This window comes from Balaenoptera ricei, chromosome 11, assembly GCF_028023285.1.
Source record: "Balaenoptera ricei isolate mBalRic1 chromosome 11, mBalRic1.hap2, whole genome shotgun sequence".
In the NCBI taxonomy this organism is placed as follows: Eukaryota; Metazoa; Chordata; class Mammalia; order Artiodactyla; family Balaenopteridae; genus Balaenoptera; species Balaenoptera ricei.
Genome location: NC_082649.1, coordinates 20,763,214 through 20,787,329, shown reverse-complemented (window position 1 = coordinate 20,787,329; position 24,116 = coordinate 20,763,214). Strand labels below are relative to the sequence as shown.

Below are 24,116 nucleotides of genomic sequence, written 5' to 3'. Positions count from 1 at the left end.
CCACATCTGAGGATTCAACCAACCACAGACCATCTAGTAAGTACTACAGTCTTTACTACTGAAAAATATCTGCATAAAAGTGGATCTATGCAGTTCAAACTCATGTTGTTCAAGGGTCAATGGTACAATGCAGCACACACGTTTCTTTCTTCCAGGGGTACTTGTATGATCAATCCCTGATTTTTCAAGAATCTTAAGTCCACAAAACCTTTGCATAGAGATAAAATAAGAGTCAAATCATAAAACTCACATGCCAGAAAGGACTCAATATCAATCACCTAGTGAAAGACCCCCTTAGAGTTTATAATCTGAGAGCAGATCCAAAGACACTCATCTCGTAGATAGTTTGGGGTGGAGCTGGACTATCAGAGGCAACTCCTTATTCCCAGTGTGTTACCTTTTCACTCTCTCCTCATATAGCAATAAGGGTCAATGCCAAAAGCTCCAGACAGGAACACACAGCCTCTCAGTAGTCAGAAAAATATGTTTAGCTCTGTGAACATTCCCTCAAAGGAAAATTGGTCCTACAACATCCAGGATCATTTTACAAGCACAGTAGTAATACCAGCCAATACATGTTGGGTACCATGTTCTCATAGGTTTGCATACATCATCTCCTTTAATCCTCACAGCAGCCTATGGGCTAGATACTATAATTAACCTCATTTTAAGAAGAAACTGAGACACACAGAGAGTATATAACTTGCCCTAGCAAGTAGGTGGCAGAGCTGGGATTTGAACCCAGATGGTCTGGCCCCAGAGATTGTGCTAATTACCTATAAGGGCTCTCAAATCTCACCTGTCCAAGAACCAGCTTCCTCAATAGTCTGCACACATGCAAACACAGATGAGTCATAGAGCTTTAAAGCCAGAAAGAAGCAAACGGGTAAAAGCGTCATCAATAAGATGATGGATATTTGCATATCATAAGAACAAGGACCAGTCTCTACTGTCTGTCCAGACCAGTGTCTATCTGTCTGTCTCCGTCTCTCTCTGATCATGGGTTAATCTCTGTGAGTCTCTATTTGGATCTGTCTACTTGATTCTACCTGTGTATCTCTCAGCTTATCTGTGTCTCTCCTTGCCTGTTCCCCACCCCTCCCTCCAATCCCTTCTCTCTGCTATGGCCTCCGCTATCCCCCCATGCCCCAACCCATCTTCTCATTCTCTTTTCCCTCTTCTGGCTCCCCACCCCCTTCACTCTGCCCCCATTTCCCAGCACTTTCTCTCTGCTAATCACTGAGAGCTTGTATCTTATTTATGCCCATTGCAAAACAACAGGCACCCATCACAGAAGAAATACTGCGTTCTCAAAGAGTATTTCATTTGGAACATAGTCACAGAGAAACTTGAAAAAACCATGAAATAAAAATGACAAGACACCTTTTGACATTATTATACAATGAGCACATCAGTAATTAAGTGATTACAAGGTCCCCTGTGTGAATCTAGTTACCAAAAACTAATCTCAAAACAGGCACCCACATAACTGACACACGGCAGCAATCACCAGCACGAGGCGCAGGCTGGCCTTTCCGCCCGTTTACAAGTGTCACGTTTTGGAGAATAACGTCTCCCACAAGCAGCCAAGGCATCTTGGCTTCTCTTGATCTGCCCTCTCCTGGAAAGTCACCAGGGGGTTTCTAGGGGCCACTGACAAGGTATTAACTGGCTCAATATATTTTTTAAAAGAGAGGAAAAAAGCCTAGGGTGTTCACAAGGATTCACCTTTCGAGTACAGAGCAATCCCTTGACCATATGTAGATACATGAGGTTCTAATGATCACTTCTGCTTTCACTCTGGCAACAACAGCACTCACAATCTGTGGCCCTGCATGCCAACTCCCTTTCTTTAGAAATATTTTAAAGGCCGAGTAAGTACACAGTGTCCTTCAGAAGTTGGACACAGGCCAAAATCATCTGTTTGAAAAGAGACACACCCAGGCTTTGAAGGCAGAAGCTTTGTGCTGGCTGGTCCCCATTTCTGGTGATCAGCTCAGATCCCCAGAGGCATGAGGACTGTTTTTAGAAAGCCTTGAAGGGGATGGAGCCGAAGGGATGAAATTCTCCCAATGCTGACCCAGCCTTTCCCAACACCATGCCCAATTGTGAGCACAAGAGCGTAGCAATGTTTTGAAGCAAGTGTGCAAAACTATGAATGCTACCATTCCAAGAATTGTGCTTTTTGTTTTATCAACCCAAACTGGGCCAATAAATGGGGCCACATTCATGCTGGGAATCCCAAAGAACTCAATCTCCTAGCTTTCCTGTTTGGGGCCAAGATGCCCTAGGATTTGTGGCCTTGGAGGTCTTACACACACACACACATGGCTTCTAGCAGGTGAGGGGGGAAATCGCGCAGGAAAACTCCTCTTTGATTTATCAGGAAGTGTTTCCTGGTAGTGTGCACTACCTTGGTGCGAGGGAGAGCAAGCATCTTCCTTGCAGGGTGACCACATCTTCATTTCCAGTTTTAGCTCTGAGAATCCTGCCTCCCGGAAACTGGGACGCTTGGTTGCCCTACTTGTCGGGGTTTTGGAATCAGGAAGACAGATTCCAATTCTGGCTCTGCCGCTTTCTAGCTGTTTAACGCTGACAGAGTTAGTTAACTTCTCAGTTTGCTCACCTGTAGAACAAGAATAATACTGCTCTGCAGGACTAATCTAATACTGTTGTTTTAAGTAAAATACAAACATAGATAAAGCCCTAGCCCAGCACCCAGACGTCTCTGCTGAATATATCAAAATAATTGGTGTGAGAGAATCTTAAATTTAGATTCCCAAAGTAAGATTAACATCTACTGAATTTTTAAATAATGGTTTTTGTCAACAGAACAAAACAAACAACAGCAAAACAGAAACAATGATTCTGAGACATCTCCTAGACTGGCATTTTCAGTTCAATATATATACCTTTAACCTTGAAGGAGAAGAACTTCCTTGCAGAGTTAAAAAAACGGGGGTTGGGGAGGGGGGTGGAGGGCATTAGGAGTATATGTGCTGAGCCAAGGAACCTTAACCACAAAGGGCAAGCTAGAACTTCCCTCCCACCTCCTCTGCGAGGCCCATTCTTCCAGAAGAGTCTTAGCATGCAAACCACATTTTCAACCTCTATAATGAATTTCCTCTCCCTTTCATTGAAATGCAAGCAGCAGCCTGGTTCCCTTTGAGGCTTCTTGGTTCAACTTTTAACTTCAAAATTTCACTTGGAAACATTTATAAAAATCCTCCCTACTGTTAAGACTCATAGCTTAGCAGAGAAGCCTAAATTTCCTTATGGAAATGATACAAAACGAGGTCGGCCATGGAACCCTCTCATGGCACACTTATTAAAAACAAAAGTATCTCTTTCACCCTCTTATAGGACTCCATTACCTAAAGCCTACCGCTGCACAGGCAATCCGTAAATTCATGGCCCCTAAATCCACATTCTCTCCTGCACATTACCAAAAACGCCTTTCCTGTAAAACTGGGCTCTTGGTGGCAAACATTCGACCAATGGTCTTATACCACCCAAATGCTCTCTAATTTGCAAGCAAACTAAATGAGGAGCGCCATTTAATACATTTCCCCTCTTCCAAACCCCCAGACCTCATTAATCCAAGACACAAGCTTTGGGGAGGGAGAGGGGCAGGTGGCGAGGACTGTTAGTGCCGCTGTGGAGAGTTATGAGTGACAGATGCTAAGGGACTTGTGCAAGGTCACCCAGAAAGTTGAGCAAGAATAAAAAGCCCCTCTGGCTCTGAGCCTCATAACAACCCACTGCACACAGCTCTGATGACCTTCACCCTCCCTGGCCAAAGCAGGACACTTCACCCAAAAGGAATACAAAACAACACATCATTTTAGTGCAATTTCTGGCCCCAAATCCCTTATAAAACTGGATCACCACACTAGGAGGCAGCATAGTCCAGCGCAGGTCCTGAAAACTGCAAATCCAGCCCCACCTGTTTTTTATAAATAAAGTTTTACTGGGACACAGCCCCAACCATGGTTAATGGATGATCTCCAGCTGCTTTCACACTATGAAGGCAGAGCTGAGCAGATGCAACAGAGATTTTTATGCCTCACAAAGCCAAAAATATTTACTATCTGGTCCTTTACAGAAAGTAAAGGTTTGCTGACCCCTTGCATAGTGGTTTCGAGGACAAACTCTGGGGTCGGGTTGCCTGGGCTTCCAAGCTTCACCATTTACTATCTGTGTGACTTGGGGCAAACTACTTAATCTTCTCAGTGGCTCAGTTTCCTCTTCTGTAAAATGGGAGCAACAAGGTACACCTCATGGAGCCATGAGGGTTAAATAAGTTGTGTGTCAATAAGTGAACATATGTAAAGTGCTGAGAAGAACATACAGAAAGTGCCAGCATGTGGAAAGTGCTAGTGTTTGTTATTATTTATATTACAATATTATAATAATATTATACATGTCCATTATAGTATTACACTAAGAACAGAATTATTGGATTTAGCCTGGGTTTGGCCTCAAGCTGGCCAAGTGACCTGACTCTGAACAAGTTACTGTCTCTGTGGACCTCAATTCACCCAAGTGTAAAATAAGGGGGTTGGAATAGGTGTCTAACTTACCTCTTGCTACACTCTGGGTCATGACTTAGGCCCACTGTGGAACTGTCCCAGTTCTAGGACCCCTCTTCTCTTTGCTTCGCATGGACTGCCAAGAATGGCAAATGGGCAGTAAATATTTGCTGAGAGGAATCAATTCCTTCTTGGGCCCCTGCTCCCCGGTAGGACAGATGCTCCCTCAATAGGGGAGGCAAGGAAGTCACTGGAGCTTGGTTTTTGTCTTCTGATATCTAGTTTCGGGGGAAGTCTTTGTACTCTAACACCTGTGTAAATCCATTTCTTTTCACCTGGTTATTTATGCCATTAAGCAGAAATGGAATGTTTACATACAGCTTGTCAGACACAATCGCTTCATTCTTCCTGCAGTCCTTTTATTGCAAATTGTAAGGTTTTATCAAAGCGTGAGAGAAAACAAATGTTTCTAATTTTCCCCCACGGATGAACATGTGGCTACTTCCAAACAACATCAATTCTTCTTGATGTCACTAACATTTCAGATCTTCTTTTCAAAGCACTGGCCAAAACAAAATTCTGGAACCAGCTGCACTGATTCTATGACGATAACATATTTTTAAAGGCAGAATAATGGCGTGACCATAATCCCTGGAATGGGACCACCTCTTAGGCTAAGAGTAAAGATGAGCCCAACACCTAGAACCAGCCCCACAGGTCCAGGAAGGTCAGGTTAAGGCACGTACATGGGGCAGAGTTTCTGCCCAGACCTCTCAGCGTTGGGGTCTCATGGGTCTGCATGGGGCACGCTTGGAAAGGGACGTCTGCTAGTCATCAGTCATATTTATGGTTTAAATGAATTCCCCAACAGTAGAATCACAGTCATTCAAAGAATACAGAAAAATACAACATGAATGGAAAGGTCACATTAAGCCAGTTAACAAAACTTCTCCTGCTTCCCTAACACAGGGCCAGCCAGTCTCTCCTTGAACAAGTCATGAGTCACTAGAACCTAACTCTAGCGAAAAATCACAAAGTTAAAAGCAATCTGGAGATAGGCGTATCTAATTCCTTTATTTTATAGATGAGGAAACAGACCAGGAAGGGTCAAACAATTGTCTGCATTTATCAGGGCTTGCTTTTTTTTTTTTTTTTTTTTTTCCAAACAATGGAATTTAAGCACAAATAAATTTTTTAAAGGAAATGGGTAGCTCTCATAATAAAACATAAAAAAAAAAAATGTTTTTCATTAAAAACCAGAGCTCAAGAGGGACAGAAACCAAATCAACTCTACAGATTTGAGAAGCAAGGACTAGCGAGGAGTCCCTTCTGGCTGCCCTGATGGAGTGAATGGACTCCAGCCACTTTTCTTCCATGTATGATTCCTCTCAAGATTCAAAACCCAGAAGCGAGAACCCCAACCTGGGCATGGCACCCAATAAAGACCACAGAGAATTACTTGAAAGGAAAGACACGTAACAGTTACGGCGTAATGACAAAGACCACGGGCTCCAGAGGCAGAAAGCCTGGGTATGAACCCCTGCTAGACCACTCACTACTAGCTGTGTGACCTGGGGCAGGTTACTTAGCTTCTCCATGCCTTAATCACCCCACCTGTAAAAACAAGGAGACAATATGCCTACTGAGATAACATAGGTACACAGAACGAGACCTGGCACATAAAGGAGTCCAATAAACACATGTCCTTGGACAAGTTCAGTGGTAATATTAGTTAACCAGCTATACGGCAGAGCTGGAACATGAAGTAAGTTTCACTCATCTTTTATCAGAATTCTCATGCTGTGGTCCCTCCCCAACCTACACTATTTCAACTTGTCAGCCTACAAGGGGGGCCCTTAGATCCCCATCTTCTCAAGCCAAGGAGGCACAAATGTCACTTCCTTATTCTTCACCTTTTGTTAATTACCATTTTCATCAAACGAAAAAAAGTTCACATTTTCTTTCCTGCTCTCAGAGCAAATTTATGAAATATTCCTCCACTCTGCAGAAGTGTGGGTGGCATATGGTAGGGGGAATTGGCTTAGATTTAATACTGTTACATAAATAATCAGATTGAGAGATATTCTTCATTACATTCCACGATAAACAGGGAGAGGAGGAGAAAAAAGATTTGGAGTGATTATACTGAGAAATCCGGGTATGCACATAATTTTCAAACTGAGGGCTGCAGCCCATTGGTGGCTGGTTAAATCAATTCAGGAGAGTTTAACAAGCATATTAATAAAATAGACTGAACTGGAAGTGAAAAGAAAATCAAATGCATTGCAAACAGAAACCAGAGCATTGTTTCATGAAACTTCTGTTTCAGAGATATCAGTGTGCTTGTGGCACACGTGCATGTGTGTGTGTGTGCACGCACGATTGTGTGCACACACGGGGAGGTGTTTCTCAAAATCAATATAAAATGCATTTCTTCTGTGGGTCCAGATTTTGAGAGTTTGATAAAAACTGGTTTATGGCACCATCTGCACCTATAAGCATGATCTGCCATGAGGCTATGAGAAGGCTGAGGCAGCGTGGTAGGATGGCAAGAACATGAGCTTTGGAGACAACAAAATCCCAGCTTCGGCATTTTGTGAGCAGACTGGTCATAGGCAAGTTCCTTTAAATCTCCAGGCTGCAGTATCCACACCTCTAACTTGGAGACAGCATTTGTCCTTGTGTAAGAATTGGAGATTACCTATCAAGTGCTAAGCCTACAGGACACGTTAATACAAAAGAAGTCATTATAACTGGCCTCAAAGAATACAGCTCTGAAAGTGATCTACAGGGATAAAAAACTGAGACCTACAGAGACGTGTACAAACTTGTTAGTTAGGGACAGAGACAATCCCAGATGCCCTGTCTCCCGCCCTGAATCCCGTTCTCGACACATCATCTCAAGGATGTAGCTTGAGTCAGTGCAGGGGGAGATTATTCCCATGGTAACTACAGCCTATCTGAGAATTAGAAAAGAATTTTCATGTCTGGGTGGGGATGTAGTGAAACCTGATATAGAGAAAGAATGGGCTTTACATCATAAGAGACTACTACAAGCAACTCTATGCCAATAAAATGGACAACCTGGAAGAAATGGATGAATTCTTAGAAAGGTATAACCTTCCAAGACTGAACAGGAAGAAATAGAAAATATGAACAGGCCAATCACAAGTAATGAAATTGAAACTGTGATTAAATATCTTCCAACAAACAAAAGTCCAGGACCAGATGGCTTCACAGGTGAATTCTAGCAAACATTTAGAGAAGAGCTAACACCCATCCTTCTCAAACTCTTCCAAAAAATTGCAGGGGAAGGAACACTCCCAAACTCATTCTATGAGGCCACCATCATCCTGATACCAAAACCAGACAAAGATACTACAAAAAAAGAAAATTACAGACCAATATCATTGATGAATATAGACGCAAAAATCCTCAACAAAATGCTAGCAAACAGAATCCAACAACACATTAAAAGGATCATACACCATGATCGAGTGGGATTTATCCCAGGGATGCATGGATTCTTCAAAATACACAAATCAATCAATGTGATACACCATATTAACAAACTGAGGAAGAAAAACCATATGATCATCTCAATAGATGCAGAGAAAGCTTTTGACAAAATTCAACACCGATTTATGATAAGAGCGCTCCAGAAAGTGGGCACAGAGGGGACCTACCTCTGTGTGTATAATAAAGGCCATATACGACAAACCCAGAGCAAACATCATTCTCAATGGTGAAAAACTGAAAGCATTTCCTCTTAGATCAGGAACAAGACAAGGATGTCCAGTCTCATCACTATTATTCGACATAGTTTTGGAAGTCCTAGCCACAGCAATCAGAGAAGAAAAAGAAATAAAAGGAATACAAACTGGAAAAGAAGAAGTAAAACTGTCACTGTTTGCAGATGACATGATACTATACATAGAGAATCTTAAAGATGCCACCAGAGGCATGGACATACTCTACCAAATGTAAAATAGATAGCTAGTGGGAAGCAGCCACATAGCACAGAGACATCAGCTCTCTGCTTTGTGACCACCTAGAGGGGTGGGAGGGAGACGCAAGAGGAAGGAGATATGGGGATATATGTATATGTATAGCTGATTCACTTGGTTATAAAGCAGAAACTAACACACCATTGTAAAGCAATTATACTCCAATAAAGATGTTAAAAAGAAAAAGAAAAAGATGCCACCAGAAAACTACTAGAGCTAATCAATGAATTTGGTAAAGTTGCAGAATACAAAATTAATGCACAGAAATCTCTTGCATTCCTATACACTAATGATGAAAAATCTGAAAGAGAAATTAAGGAAACAATCCCATTCACCATTGCAACAAAAAGAATAAAATACCTAGGAATAAACCTACCTAAGGAGGTAAAAGACCTGTACTCAGAAAACTATAAGACACTAATGAAAGAAATTAAAGATGACACAGATGGAGAGATATACCATGTTCTTGGATGGGAAGAATCAATATTGTGAAAATGACTATACTACCCAAAGCAATCTACAGATTCAATGCAATCCCTATCAAATTACCAGTGGCATTTTTTTACAGAACTAGAACAAAAAAATCTTAAAATTTGTATGGAGACACAAAAGACCCCGAATAGCCAAAGCAGTCTTGAGGTAAAAAAACGGAGCTGGAGGAATCAGACTCCCAGACTATACTACAAAGCTACAGTAATCAAGACAATATGGTACTGGCACAAAAACAGAAACAGATCAATGGAACAAGATAGAAAGCCCAAAGATAAACCCACGTACCTATGGTCAACTAATCTATGACAAAGGAGGCAAGGATATACAATGGAGAAAAGACGGTCTCTTCAATAAGTGGTGCTGGGAAAACTGGACAGCTACATGTAAAAGCATGAAATTAGAACACTCCCTAACACCATACACAAAAATAAACTCAAAGTGGATTCAAGACCTAAATGTAAGACCAGACACTATAAAACTCTTAGAGGAAAACATAGGAAGAACACTCTTTGACATAAATCACAGCAAGATCTTTTTTGACCCACCTCCTAGAGAAATGGAAATAAAAACAAAAATATGGAGGCTCCTGAAAAAACTAAAATCAGAATTACCATATGACCCAGCAACCCTACTACTGGGCATATACCCTGAGAAAACCATAATTCAAAAAGACACATGCACCCCAATGTTCATTGCAGCACTATTTACAATAGCCAAGTCATGGAAGCAACCTAAATGCCCATCGACAGGTGAGTGGATAAAGAAGATGTGGTACATATATACAATGGAATATTACTCAACCAGAAAAAGAAACGAAATTGGGTCATTTATACAGATGTGGGTGGATCTAGAGACTCATACAGAGTGAAGTCAGAAAGAGAAAAATAAATATCGTATATTAATGCATATATGTGGAACCTAGAAAAATGGTACAGATGAACCAGTCTGCAGGGCAGAAATAGAGACACAAATGTAGAGAACAAACATATGGACACCAAGGGGGGAAAGTGACAGGGGGCCGGGGGGGGGGGGGGGGGTGATGAATTGGGAGATTGGGATTGACACATATACACTAATATGTATAAAACAGATAATAAGAACCTGCTGTATAAAAAAATAAATAAAATTCAAAAAAAAAAAGAATGGGCTTTTGACTCAGACCAATTTGAATTCACTTGCCAATTCCCCCACTTCAATTATATAATCTCTGAGTCTCAATTTTCTTACCTGTAAAATGGGTATGGCATAAGCTCTACATGACAGTTGTGAGGATTAAATGAGATAACTTGTAAAAACCCTAGCACTCTCTTAGACACCCTAACTTTACTCACTGATGATGCTAACACCTGGCTAAAAATCTCTATACACCATCTCCTCTCCAACTTCTGCGATCAGAGGTCCGTAATGCATCCAGTCACATAAGGGCACTGGACTCTGGAGATGTACTGGAGTTCTACTGTCCCAGTTTGAATCCTGACTCTGCCACTCACAAGCGTGGGTGATGTGGAGAATGGCCTCCCTGTGTCTCACTTTCTCATCTGTAAAATAAGGGGTCATTATACATACCTCATTGGGGACTGTCGTGAGGATATACACAAGGTGCTCAGAACAGTGTTGCCAACAGTAAGTGTCAGCATCATTGTCATGCATCGGCAAGACTCAGTGATCAGGTGGCCTTCTCATTCTTTGACCTTTTGGTCCACTTAGTCATTCCCTGGGCCGTGCTATCTGCTCTATGATTCCTAATTCATGCATCCCACTCTCTGACCACAACCTTCTAATTTCTCCTTCAGTGTGACCCATGGGCCGGAGGGGCTGGCATCACTTAGGAGCTTGTTAGAAATGCAGAATCTGAGGCCCCACTCCCAGACCTACTGCATCAGAATCTGCAGTTTAATAAGATCCCCAGGTGATTTATATACACATTACAGTTAGCGAAGCATGTGCATCTTTTCCTCTACTCAGCTGGGTCTGCCACTCTGTTACTTGCCCCCTGACCCTGCCAGGTCACTGACCATCCTACATCCTCCCAGCCCATCTTCATCCCACTAAAACCCCACTGAAATCATTCCTCCACTGTTAATACCTTCGGCCTGTGTGTTCCCTATCCTTTCATTACGCCCGCAGAGAAAAACCTCAACCCTGGATGAACCCACCCAGCCACCTATTCCAGGTTTGCAGTGGCGTCTGCCAAGTGCAGCTGGAGAACAGGTCGAACCCACGAGCTGATTTCGCTTCCTGCATCTGGAAAGACGACTTCACTCCTACTCCACTGAGTACACACACTTCATCAGAATGGTACCGCTGACCATCCCACTCCAACCCTCCACACCTGCCTGCCCCTGCGGCTACATCTGTCCTCTCATCTTCCTCTTCTTCTGAACTGCTGGAGGTAAATGCCCACCCCCTCACCTGGGCTCTGGATTATATCCTGCCCACCTTTGCAGGAACTTTAAGTGACTAACTATGCCTTCCATTCCACATGTAAATATCCAGATAGAGAGATCCCAAGATCTAGATCTGTATCCTGGATTCTTCACCCCTCTTGTAGCTCCATCTAACTCCCTCCTTCCTCTGAGCCCAACTTCTCAAAAAAGGATCTGCACCTCATGTCTTCATTTTTCTGCCTCAAATTCACTCTACTGTTCAAAATTGGCTTCTGTCCCCACAGCTCCACTGAGGTCCCAATCACCTCTTTGTTGCTGAGCCCCGTGTACAGTTCTTAACATTTCCTAACAAGATTTCTCCTTAGCACTGGGCACAGCTGAATGAGATTTTTCCTTAGCACTGGCACAGCCCCTCAAGCTTGGAATTCTCTTTTCCACAGGTTTGTCCACCCACCTCCCTGTTCATATCCATTCCCCACTCCCTGCTACCTTCCATTCTCTCCCATGACTTCGATGGATCTCACAGGAATCCCAAGTTCATGTGCAGCCCAGATCATTCTTGGATCATCAGATCTATCTCTCTAACTCCACTTGGATGTCTCTCCGAATCTTAAACTCAGCATGTGATCTTTCTTCCAGAATCTGCTCCTCCTCTAAGAGTTTGAGCTCAGTAATGAGTCATGGCCATCCATACAGTTTCTCAAGCCAGAAATCCAGGCATTGTCAATGTCACTCCCTACCTCAGTCATTCACCAAGTTCAGAGCAATCTAAACATCTCTTAAATCCAGTCACTTCTCTCCAGCTCCAGTGCAATGACTGTACTCCGAGCCACCATCATCTTGCCCCTGTACCACATGCCATAGCCTCCCCACAGACCCATCTTGCCTCACCAAGTCAGCTGCCCATATAGGATCTTGATGCGATCTTCTAGAAACCCAAACATTATCTTATCGCTTCTCTGCTTAAGCTCTCCAGTGGCTCTGCATGACTCCACTGATCCCTGCTTCCACCTGCAGCCTCCTTTCCCTCCCTCTCCTCCCCACCCCCCACCTCCAGTTCCAGCCACACTGGAACTTGGTCCCCCCAAGGGGACAGCTCCTGCCCCACCCTCTGCTCCAACTGCTCTTCCTTCCCGCTTTCTTTACCTTCACGTGATTCACACCTGCTCATCCTTCAAATCTCAACCTAAAGAACTTCCCTAAGAAAATCCAGACTACAGCAGGTCTCCCGATCATATATTCTCACAGTATTTGCACATTTCCTTAGTAATACCTTTTAATTATTGGTGGAATTGTATATGTAACATCTAACAGCTCCACCAGACTGTAAGGTACCTGGGAGCCGGGACCATATCCATCCTAGTCAAAGTTTACTGCTCTTCCTCACCCCCTTTCCAGCTGCAAAAACTCAAGAGTTCAGAAGGTAAAAAGAGTTGCTACAGTCTGTGACTCCAATTATAAAAATTCTGTTATGCCTGTTTATTCCTGACAGCTACCACGTAATAGACACATCCTTCCTATTTAATAGTCATATCCTATAAGGGAAGTACCTGAAAATCTGTTGTTTGCAGCTCACCTCGACCCACTTAAAACAGATCTACTAGCTAATCTCCAACTCACCTGCCAAAAAAAGAAAAATAGAACAAGAAAAAGGTAACCTAGCAGAGGAAAGGTGTAGAAATGCCAAACGCTGACATCCCTGCCTTTTGCCTACTGTGTTCGAAGAACTTCTTTACTCAAAAATTCACTACAGAAAGACTCTAGTTTTCTGCAGCTTCCCCAGGCTGGGAATGTCATTTCTAGCAATGGATGCAGGAAAAGCAAAATCCACTCCAATAAATGATTTTAGGTGTCCGAAGGTTCTCTAGACCTTGATTTTGCCCTTGATTGTGCCAACAGAGCAACAGAGTTAAGTCCACAAAACGAAACAATTTACAAAAGGTGGGTCAGGGTACTGACGGGACAGACTTCATACAAAATACAGGAAAAAAACACATGTTATTTTACTGACAATTAGTAGACCATTTAAACAGAAGGAAACTTATCTTTAAAATGCAGGCATAATGAAAGGACATGCCAAAGAGAGGAAACCTATTTTTGTAAATAGAGCATGTTTTTCTTTCTGGAAACTTCAGATAAATGAGATTTCCTACGTGGAGAAGTGTTTTGCTCTGGGAACACAGAAACGTCACTCACCTATTCAAAGAACCCCACCTGAACATTGTGCCCAATGGCTCAAAGTTGCCAGATAAAGTGAAACTTGGGGCAGAGCTTTCTAAGCCAAACCCAGCCTTTGCACAATGGGAGGAAGTGAAAAGCTGACATCCCTCAAGCACAAACACTGTTGCTGCTCCGCCCTTTAATGTAGAAATTAGCAACGGGTTCTCCGTGTGGCTATGCCTCCTCCTCCCTGCCTCGGTAGGAACCAGCAAACTGTAAGTGACCCCTTCATTTTTTTGGCTCCCGACCACTCCCAAGCGTTCCCCTCTCCCCAGCTATGCCAGAAACAGGCCGGGTACCCCAGTCTGGCATCGACCACTTCCCAGCGTGGGACAGGAGTTCTCTGCCTCTCTGCTTCTAGATTTCTATTTCTGTAGCTCATCACCTCCCCTCCCAAGGCAGCAAACTGTGGTTGGCCCCTTCCCCCATGGCCCCTGCTCCCTCAGAACACACACATACCCGTGCAGCGCAGCTCCACAGCCAAGGGGATCCCTCTTCTGCCTTCTTTGAATGGCCTGACCGCAAGGATCAGCCCAGACTGGAGCCCCAAGTTCTTTTGCTTTTCCAAGTTGTCCACATAGAACCCCTGGAGCCCTGGTCCAAACTCTCCTCTGTGAGGCCCCTCAAGACTAGGAGGGAGAGGGACAGAGGCCTCTGGCAGAGCCCACAAAAAGTGCAGGCTGACCCCAGAGTCACCTCAGAGGGGAACGGGGTAGAGGCACGATTATGCCGGAAGGGGTGTCTTTGTGTTTCTCTCTCTCTTGCTAAAATGAATCTCATTAAATTAGCACTCTTTGGTTCCAAAAAAGTAGAATTCTCTTTTAAATGCACCTATCTTATTCTTTTTTGTACTATTTATAATTGTTATTAAATATGTAAGTCATTCATTCATTCATTAGATTATGGCTGTCTACCTTGTAGACATTAAGGATAAAAAGACATAAGGCCCTGCCTTCAAGCAGCTTATAGTCTACTGGGAGGAGACAGACTACACACAAATAAATAAGTAAAAATAAGGTATGTCAGATGGTGACAAGTGTTATGGAGAAAAAGCTAGTAGGGAAACGGAAGAGTGAGTGCTGTGTGGGCACTGGAGAGGGGGTGGTGGGTAGGTGGCATTTTTAAATAGTTTGGTGAGACCTCATTATGAAGAGATGTTGAAAAACGTCTAAAACAAGTGAAGGAATGAGCCATGTGGACATCTTGGATAAGAGTGGTCCAGGCAGAGGAAGTGGCGAAGGCAAAGAGCATATTCCTGAGGCAAGAATATGCCTGTGGTGCTTGGAGGAGAAAGAAGAGCTCACTGTGGCTTGAGGCGAATAAGAACCGGTGAGGTCAGAGGGGGCTATGAGACCCGTGAGGCCCTACAATCCACTGTCCACACTTTCGCTTTTACTTGGAATAAAAGCGGAAGCCACTGGGGGATTTTGAGCACAAGAGTGATGTGACCTGACATTTAAAATGATCTCTCTGACTGCCGTGTTGAGAACAGACTGGAAAGTGGGTGAGAGGGCAAGAACAGAAGCAGGGAACCAGTCAGCAGGCAACTGCAATAACTTGGCGAGAGAGAGGATGGTGGCTGGGACCAGAGTGGTCAGTGGGAGTGGGGAGAAGTGGATATCCTTTGATGACAGAACCCAAATACATTTGTGAACCGAGTGGATTTGGAATATATTAGTTATTTTGCTAAAGGCAACAGTTTGGTTTATACTCCTGAAATAATTATATAACAAATGAAGATGGTACATGATTAAGTGACTACTGTATTGGTCTGGGTAATGTTACTTAAGTAAGAAAATAATTATGGAAGAAGTGCAACTTGAGAGCAAAGAACTGGTTCCAAGATTTTCCAAGTGTTAATTCTGAAAAGCATGTTTGTTCTCAGTAGGGAAACAAATGATGTTTTGAAGTGAGTGGTTCTTCTCTGCCCAAACGCCTTTTGCTTCCCTTAATAATTTCAAATGTACATTTAAAATTTAATAATATAAGGCCAGAGATTCTATTTGAATTCTAAAAAGCAACTGGGGGGAGGAAGGGGAAGGGAATTTTCTTTTGCCTTTTTCCAGTTCCTCTAGAGCAGTACTGTCTCACAGAACCTTCTGGAAATGTTCTATATCTGGACTCTCCAATACTGTAGCCACTAGCCACATGTGGCTACTAAGCACTTAAAATGTGACTAATGGGACTAACTAAAATTTTAATTTCATCTAATTATAATTAATTTTAATTAAAATAGCTACCTGTGGCTAGTTGCTACCAGACTGAACCATACATCTCACCACACAGAGAAACATTCCTGAACTATACATAACACGATTTCCTTGAAATTGAGTTAAAAGGATATATACGAAATAGATCTGTAAAATATTGAAGTACGCATTCTTATTTTCTATTATACCCTACAGTTACCATCTAATTCTCCTATTTGAAAGGAAACAGTAGATGGCTTGGTTCTAATCATTTTAAAACACATTTTCTTAGTTTTTGCATGCAACTCTAATATCTTCTCGACCATCATTCTATCAATGACATTCAAAATGAGATTTCCCTCCCTGATGCGTATTCGATGCTAACATTTTAAATGTCACATAAAAATAAAGATAGAAGATTCTTATTTTAATTGAACTTCCCTCCTACTCTATATTCAAAGCACTTTGTGGCATCAGTTATCTCATTTTTCTTCCCAAAGCGAATGAAAGGGCTGAAGTTAGTATCACCATTTTTCCGTTCAGAAAATCAAAGCAGAAGATTAAAGGCAGCCCGTTATACAGTGTACATCTATAGTTTTGTTGGAAAAGAGCAGAAATTAGGAAGATATAAAAAGGGAAATCAGTTGAAAATGAGGGGGGGAAAAAACTACATGTAAATCCTTGGTTACCAAATTCAAGTGAGCTGAGACATGGGTCTAGAAAATGCTGTCTGGATGAACAGGGCTGGTGTCAGACCTTCCGCGGGTCCCAGCAGCGCACCTGATGCAAGATGCTGGCTCCACAACTAGATGGTGAAGAAGATGCAGCGGTCAGGCTGTGGCTCGATTAATGAGGTGGTCCTCAGGATAATGATGCTGGCTTATTCATCAGCAACCCAGGTTCAAATGACAGGGCAACATTCTTGAATAATCTCCTAACCCGACAGCTGGAGAATGAGCTTTCATTAATCTTGCTTTTGAAACACTCAGGCTAACCCCAGTTATATCACTAAATTGCATGACCCAAGAGATTAACAGGGCAATTCAATCAGTTTAGAGCTGACCTCAGAAGCTGTCAGTTAAATTCCTTCATTTTGAGAATGAGCATACTAAATCCCAGGAACACTGTGATACTTGCAAAAGAACAAAATGTTATTCACTTTACAAACAAGCAAGGCTGCGTTCCTATGTTACGTATAACTGATAGGGTGCAGTGTCTCCCATAAATAGTTAAAAGAAGAACAGTTAAAAGACTATCTTTATTTTGAAACTCCAATATGTTTCTAGAAACTATAGGTTAGAGGATAATCAATGTTATATATGTTATATTATACATATAACATATAACATGTACATCACATACCAATAACATATAACATAATTATATATATATACAGTTTGTATGTGAAACTTATATAATTTCCCCCACAGGAAGGATATTAAAATTGGTGACTGTATCCCTGAACAACATTCTTAAATCTGAACTGAGACACAACAGTGTTAGAAGAGCAAAGATAAAGCAAATACAAACCATTAAAATCACTCAAAATTGTTCAAGAACGTGTTAGTTCCTATGAAATAAGCATAAATATACTAAATACATTATAAACAGAGCCAAAAGTCCTATTCAATATCTAGGAAATGCATAAAATTAGAACTACCTGTATCATAAATCTTGGAATTTATGCTTCTTGGAATCTGGAAGGGCCTCCTCAGGATGGCTTGGTTAGTCTGGTCTTTCAAAACGCAGCCTGGTCAAGTCCGAACTGATGTTTCCTTTCAGTGAGCAGAGACATTCAAACATCCCACCCACCCCCAGCCCCACCGTAGTGATAAGGCAAAATGCTATATATGGGCAGTGGCTTCAGACACGTTTCCGACAACAATGAACACGCTGGTGGTGATGGTATTTTAAATGCTAAAGCGGAGTAAGGCCGATTCTGCTCTGCTACAGGTTTTCTGCCCAGAAGGTTGCCAGCTGTGTGGCATCACTTGGCTTATCGCTTTGACAGCCACTGTTAGGAAAAAACACATTTCCTTCATAAGCGATTTTTTTCGTTCCCCAAATTATAAGTTTTTAAAGGAGCTTCAAGATATGAGTCCAAAAAGTTCCCCATCTTAATCCTGAAAAAAATTTTGGCCAAAACCATTTAAGTACAGCCAGGGGCAGGGACATAATCTGCATAAAGCATTTTAGAAAAAAGGGCAATGAGTCAAAATTCCATCGTTATACTTAAAATGTCTTTTTGATACCCTGAGACACCTTCGTGGCAGGAAAACTGATTCCAATTCTTCCAAAGATATGCAGGAAGGAAAAGCTTCCAGGAAGATGCGTGTTGGTCTAACACAGAGAGAAGCTAATGCAATCAGAACGGGCACCAGAAGAACCAGGTTCCAGAGACTTCACCTTACAGTCTTTAGGTCTTTTCAGTGAAAATGCTAAGTGGGTTCACCATAGATTTTGCTAAATTAGCATGATTTACATGTAGATTTTAAGGTGAAGAACTAAAGACAGAGAAGAACAGAACAGAAATGGAAGCTGCACAGACATACGGCATGAATTCTGCATGTCACACAATTCCCACAGACATAATTCTAGATGATGCTACAGTGCTTCTCAAGACGGATATGCCTGAGCCAGCTCTACTGCTTACTAGTGGTGTTAGGCAAATTATCTAATCTCCCTACACCTCACATCCTCAGCTGTCCATGGACACAATACAGCATCCACTTCCTGTGAGTGTTGTGAAGATTAGATGCGAGGATGTAAAAGCTTTTCAGCACAGGGCCCAGCCAACAATAACAATTCAATAAATATTAGCTGTCTAATGATAATAACAATAGTAGTCATGGTTCAAACAGTATAATAGCTCTCTGTAAGGCCAAGCTAAACCATTTTTTTAATTCCCCTAGCATACCAATAAATTGACTGAAATTGGATTTAAAATTTCCCCCAGGCATAATTTGGTTTACAGGTTCTCTAATGATTACATAAAGGACATACACAGAGCAGGTTCCATCCAAACCATCCCTACACATTCATTAGTGTTATTTTCCAATTTAATAAGTTAGCAGAAACTTTTGTTTTCCACTCATTAGAAGCCAGCCTCTTATATTTTCTGAATGTTCAAGGGCTGGTTTGATATCTGGTTTCGATACCTCTGACATTTTTACAAAACTTGCCAACTTGCAACCATTTTCAGAAACCTGACTCGCACCCAGTCACCAAATACACACCCATCCCCAATAGAAGGTGGCCATTCAGGTCTCCTATAAGCATCCCTGGTCAAAGGGACCACGGGCTGTCGAGGAATCTTCTCTAGCACATGGGCAGGTTTACAGCCATATTTGGGCAGAGCGTGAAGACGGGAAGCCCAGAATCCTTCGTTAGCAGATGTATTTGGAACGACAGCCCCAGCAGCTGGGCAGCCCCTGCCGTCTGTGTTATACCTGCACAAGCAGGGAACCCAGGCTTTATCTAGACGCAAACACTGGCCTTCCGTTCTGGACCACTCATATAGTATCTTTCAGATACGTATCAAAAGATATGCCAGTGCACAACTACTCTTCCTCTTAAGAACTGCCTGGGAGGAGGAAGCAAGGAAGGGAGATATTTTTGAAGTCTGCTGTAAGCCAGGAATGGGGAGGCACTTCCCTTATTGCATTTAATCCTGTACAGAAGGTACCATAATCCTCGTGTTATAGATGAGGAAACCTAGACGCAGAGAGGTTTAATTTAACTTGCCCCAAGGACACTGAAAGGAGTCAGGATTTGAACCCACATCCATCAGTTCCTACACCCGTGTTCCCAGCAGCTCCCCTGTGGGGTGAGCCTCTCACTGTCAGTGCTTGTCATCACCACCTCAAACCAAGTTGTGGTGCCTGAACCGTGAGTCACCTGATTTACTCCTCAGCGTCTTCTCGTGTCGGGCAACAATTTCTACACACCTCAAAGAGCTTGTCCACGTCACACTTCATTCAGCACAGTGTCTGGCAGAAAGGAGGCAGCTGCCCGATCTAAGTCTCCCCTCTCCTAACCTGAAGACAGCAAGCCTGTGTCCTCTGCATGTGACTATCACATAAATGAGCCTCACTAATGTCAGGCTTCCAAAAACCAGCCTCTTCCCACTAAATAACAGGCTAGTTGGTAATTAAAAGATGCACTGGTCCCTCATCCTAAGCACTTCACATTAAGAAGAGGATTAACTCAAATGGAGAACGCTGCTGACGCTCCTATATAGGGAGACCTTTGGGGGGGGGGGGAATATGCATTATTTTAATATACGTGCTAATTTCTCTATTTGTGCGTTCCGTTGTCTCTGAGTCTTTAAAGAGGCATGTCGTGGCTGTGATTTCTGAGCATAAACAAATGAATTATCCCTAGTTGAAAGCTCTTGGAGGAACAGATCCTAGTCACGAATATCACTGGGTCTCACTATTAGAGATGCAAAGCTCCAGCCACATCGGAAAAACATTATAATTGTCTCATTCACTAATCTGTAAACAGTTCTTCCTCCAGCCATGCCTCTTTTGCAGTAAATATTCAGAGATGTGACCCCTTTTCTGATTGCTTAGGAAACAAATCCTTTTCCTCCCAATACTCTTAAAACATCCGAATTTGCGCCGAATGACAGCATCAATATTAAATGATAATCCAGGAAAAGGTATGTACATGTCCCCCACACCCCCCCCACACAGTTATGTAAATAAAAGGAAATAAAGCTGAATTTATTTCAAATTTGTGCATATGCAAAAAGTATATCTGCCTAATCTGAAGTGCCTAAAATAAGATTTCAAATTTCATGGATTCTCCAGGAAAACTATACTGAGTAAGGGAAGGCCTAGGAATACATTAGGGGGAAAAGAGATGACGGCCAACTTACTAGAGATAAGCCAGACAACAAAACCATCCTTTACCCAGATTAAGCAGCACTTCTCCAAGCAGCCTAGTGAATGCCGTGCTGTACACTTGACAGAAAACAAGTGTGTCCAAAAATGGTCCCTCCACGGGAACCAATAAAGTGCACGTGAAAAAGACCCTTTCTGGGAATTCCCTGGCGGTCCAGTGGTTAGGTCTCCACCCTTCCACTGCAGGGGACACAGTTCCCTGGTTGGGGAACTAAGATCTGTGCGTGCCGTGTGACGCAGCCAAAAAAAAAAAAAAAAAAAAAACCCTTTCTTTGGTTGGTGCCTATAGCTGCAACTTTCATCACTTACCCTCTTCCTTTTTAGACTCATCATTATCCCAGCCCACATTCAGAATTGCCCCCATTCCTGTTGAGTGCTTGCCCCCCAAGGTCTATTTGCTGCCATTTCCCCAAACCATCCAGATTTCTATTCCTACCATCTACTTGACGATGCTCTCTTGATGTGAACTTGGGCCAATCGGCCTGCATTCCCCTCCTTAGACACTATACACTACAACTTGGTATCCCACCTTTTATGACAGTTTAACCACCAGGCACTTGTTTTTGTGGAGATATGAAAACAACAAAAAATTTTTTGGAAAAAGAAGCTAGAATCACTGGGCTAGAAAGAACTTTAAAACTGTAAACATGCCTTCAAACACTTTTCTGGACTATTTGCTCCTTGAGGGCAGGACCAGGCTTTAATCATCTTTATCTTGGTAACTCACTCCCCCAAAAGTGTTTGCTGAATGACAACCTCTTCGATGAAGCCTCTCACCAGCCTCTTTCATCAATGGCTATTTACATGAAAATTGTTAATCAGCTTGGGACAAGAGACCTTAATGAAAATGGTTCCATGGAGTGAAGAAAGCACCGGATCAGCAATCATTAACAAGCTATTCCACGTTGGGTGAGCCCCCTAGCCTTGATGCACTCATTTTCTCATCTCTGCAGAGTATGACCAAGACCACTTCTAAGGGACCCTGTGGCCCTATCATTCTCTACATTTAGGTTAAGGAAGAACTTCCTTTAACTTCCTATTGAAACAAAAAACAGACTATGTTACTGAGAGTTAGTGAAACCACCTAAAGACTAAGATATGATATTTACTGATTTTCCTGGGATGCTTTTGCTCCCAGGGCTTTAGGAAGCAAGGATGTGGGCAATGGGTCCTGGAAGAGCTCTTTCTTTCAGTTCCGTGACCAAGTGAGGACTTTTCAAAACAATGTTATAATCCTGCTATTAAACTGTTCATAATGCTGTGGCTTTTATGAAATAGACAGTCCTTAAGGAAAAAATATTTTTAAAAGGCAGAGCAATTTTAATTTTTCCTGGAAAGAAATGGGGCAAGCCCTCCAGGAAGTGCTGTCAAAATAAATCTGCTCGGCTTTTTCACCGGGAGTCTGCATGCCCTGAAGGGGATGAATCTCAAATAAAGAAGGGCTTGAGTGTTACCCACCAGTCAAGAAATAACCACAGAGCAGGAAAGACTCTGGGAGGAGGGCGAGGCACGGAATCGTATTTAGAATGTGTGTCACGTGGAAGTCACAAGGACCCCCACAGTCAAGGTAGCCACCCAGAAGAATAGTCAACACCACAGCATGAACAACAGGCTTCATCACCCTGCTAGAAACTATCTTCCCCTTGCAAGTGTCTCACCTCAACAGGATGACAAATGCAATTTTCTTATTTCCTCCATCCTCTATATAAAATTATCACCTATAACAGCACCTTTAGAGGAATGTTAATAAGGATGACTTGCAATGCTCAGGCAGCTCACTGATTCAAAAAAGTAAATAACAATATATGAGTGATTACTGAAGAGGTTCTCAAATTTTTACTTATATGTAAATAAAAACACCTTTTTAAATCCTTTAACAGGAAAAATGAAAACAAAACTGCATATTATCTCATTTCCTACGAGAAGAGGCATTCTTCAGTTAACAATCTTATTCACAGAGATACTGATAAAGGAGTGGCCCCAAAGAGGGTCAACTGAAAATAGTTTATTATCGCTTAGATTTTTTTTTCTTTACTGTAATTTAAAAAAGCCTTACCCCACCCAAAGAAGCCAATGAGCCTGGAGCAGGAAGTTTCTAAATTTTCAGTAGTGCTAAGCATTTATCACAAAGGGTGCTTTTGTTCTTGATGTATAAAAATTCTTTACTCTGCCATTCAACCAATGTTGATTAAGGGTGTCAATGGCCGCCCCTTGCTTCTGCATCCTGTACACCCTCCCTAATGTGTTCCTCACCCCATCCCTGCCACAACAGTGTACATTCCTAAGGCAATGGGCCTGGGAGCAGCGAGGCACAGAAACATGTCCACATACTCACCGATGTGAGCCACGTGGGCGAGGCTCCTGGCCCCTGTTGAGGTTGTAATTTGCACTTTTTGTGCTGTGCTGGTAAACTGAAACAAAAATGTTGAAAAAGACAAAAGGGAGGACTTCCCTGGTGGCGCAGTGGTTAAGAATCCACCTGCCAATGCAGGGGACACGGGTTCGAGCCCTGGTCCGGGAAGATCCCACATGCGCGGAGCAACTAGGCCCATGCGCCACAACTACTGAGCCCGCGTGCCACAACTACTGAAGCCTGCGCTCCTAGAGCCCATGCTCCACAACAAGAGAAGCCACCGCAATGAGAAGCCCACACACCTCAACGAAGAGTAGCCCCTGCTCACTGCAACTAGAGAAAGCCTGCGTGCAGCAACGAAGACCCAATGCAGCCAAAAATAAATATATTTAAAAAAAAAAAAAAGATAAAAGGGAAAACATATTGAAGGAACAGTATTTTTTTCAGTGATAAGATGCCTTGGTAAGTGTAATTAAGGCACACATTACAATACCATTAATCAGAATATGTTTTATGGGTAAAGTAAATAATCCTTGGATACATTTCCCCAAAATCATTTTCCTCTACTAAGGCAAAAGAAAATAAGTCTGTAAATAGTAAGACACTTCCAAATAGGTAGTGTTCATTTGCTGGAATCATTTATCCTGTCACAAACACCCCCAAAAAGCAACCGTTTGTGTGTAAAGGTTTCTTTGAAGTAAAACTAGATACATAATGTAACTTTCCTTTACTGAAATTCTTCATTTCTAACTATTCCAGCAAAATTGTTTATATTAAAACACTGATCCTTGCAACAACTCATGATGGCTTTGTCCATTAGACTGGCTTGGGAGAAGACCATGACTTCATCACCTGCGTAACCCCAGCTCCTGACACAGCAGTGGCCACAAACTAGCAGCTAAAGACAAACGCAGAGGTTATTTTTCATGATCATAAATGGTATCTCAAATTTTTTCCATTAACTCTATAGATTAAAAAAATATTTTTAAACCTAGCCTAACCAGAGTGATTACCAGTTTTCTCATTTTT

The 24,116-nt window shown here is 42.3% G+C and overlaps 2 protein-coding genes across 17 annotated transcripts in view; one reads left to right on the top strand and one right to left on the bottom strand.

Moving 5' to 3' along the window:
* The window catches only part of CARMIL1 (capping protein regulator and myosin 1 linker 1), a 319,730-nt gene that overhangs the window by 201,089 nt on the left and 94,525 nt on the right, over positions 1-24,116 (bottom strand). The window contains exon 1 of one of the 5 annotated variants that reach the window (XM_059938049.1): positions 16,608-16,674. The exons of the other annotated variants lie outside the window; for them this stretch is intronic. The gene's annotated coding sequence lies outside the window, so the exon portion shown is untranslated. Of the gene's footprint in view, positions 1-16,607; positions 16,675-24,116 lie in introns of those variants that run through there. 5 annotated transcript variants of the gene reach the window in all.
* The window catches only part of LOC132374406 (cytidine monophosphate-N-acetylneuraminic acid hydroxylase), a 269,930-nt gene continuing 259,603 nt past the window's right edge, over positions 13,790-24,116 (top strand). For all 12 annotated transcript variants that reach the window (XM_059938059.1, XM_059938051.1, XM_059938058.1 and 9 more), the window contains exon 1: positions 13,790-13,853. The gene's annotated coding sequence lies outside the window, so the exon portion shown is untranslated. The remainder of the gene's footprint in view (positions 13,854-24,116) is intronic.